Source organism: Carlito syrichta, unplaced genomic scaffold (genome assembly GCF_000164805.1).
Source record: "Carlito syrichta isolate Samal-C Ts95f unplaced genomic scaffold, Tarsius_syrichta-2.0.1 Scaffold311884, whole genome shotgun sequence".
NCBI classification, from domain to species: domain Eukaryota; kingdom Metazoa; phylum Chordata; class Mammalia; order Primates; family Tarsiidae; genus Carlito; species Carlito syrichta.
In genome coordinates this window covers 279,765-280,898 of record NW_007255980.1, presented here as the reverse complement: position 1 = coordinate 280,898, position 1,134 = coordinate 279,765, and positions in this window count along the sequence as shown.

Here is a 1,134-nt window from a genome sequence, read left to right as displayed (position 1 = left end):
GGGCGGGAAGGGGGGCCTCTGGCCCCTCCCCTCGGAGTTCTGCCGGAGTTGGAGGGGCGGGGGGTGTTTGCAGAGTCGCAGGCCGCGAGCCCTAGACCGAGGACGGAAAGGACATGGGAGGGAGGAGGGAACGCGGCAGAAAGGAGCGGCGAGGGGAGAGGGCCACCGTGTTGGGCCCGTGGGAGGGGGTACAGGGAGGAGTCCACAAAGTCATCCCGAGTTCTAAATCCTGCAGAAGAACTAGGTGAGCCAGGTTGGAGGGGCTGCCCCGACCTATCTTCTAGCACCTTCCTGGAGTACCTGGCCCCCAGACTCCCACCTGGAGGTTCAGAGCGACAGCCCCCCGCCCCCATCCAGCTCTGCGATGAAAGAGCCTCCTCTGGATCCTGGGCAGACATTGGCCTGCGTCGACCGCCAGGAAAGGGCTGGTGTGTTCCTGCACAGAAGGGGACCTGTGTGAAGGTGTGGGGGGCGGGGCAGGCCCTGCGAAGGGAACTGAGGGAGCCACAGAGAACGGAGGGAGCGGAGACTAGACGGTGCGCGCTGCCGCTGTGGGGGGACCGTCTCGCTCCAGGCTCAGACGTGGTGTCTGCTCTTCCTGGCCGGGGTCCGGGAGTCCCCCGGGGCGTGGGCGCTGCCGGCCGGGGTAGAGCAGCTCTGGCCAGGGACGGTTGGTCACTGCTGCGGCCCTGGCCAGGCAGTGAAGCGGCCGCTCCAGCTGGACCGAGTTCTGGAGCCGAGGAGAAGCGCCAGAGTTCCCTAGTTGGCCCCCAGGCCCTCCGCTTCCCGCCTCACCCCACCTTCCTCGGCGAGCGCCCTCCCGCACCGTGGCCGAACTGCCTTCTCCCCAGCGCTTAGCTGAGTTCTTCTCCTGGTCTCCAGCGTCTCCAGTGATACCAGGGAGGAAAAGTCCCCAAACACATCTTCCGCTTGAGCGAGGTGGTCCTCAGAGAACTTTAGGCAAAGTGAAACTCAGAATATGGAGTATGCTTTAACCAGAACTTCCCCTCTTCAACAGTTGGGATTCTCTGGAGCATTCCGCCTAGACGCTGAGAGCACTTGGAAGAAGCTGATTGTGCCTCCCAGGCCTCAGGCTTCAGAGGGGTTCTACAGCCCCTCACCCCCCCCCCCCCC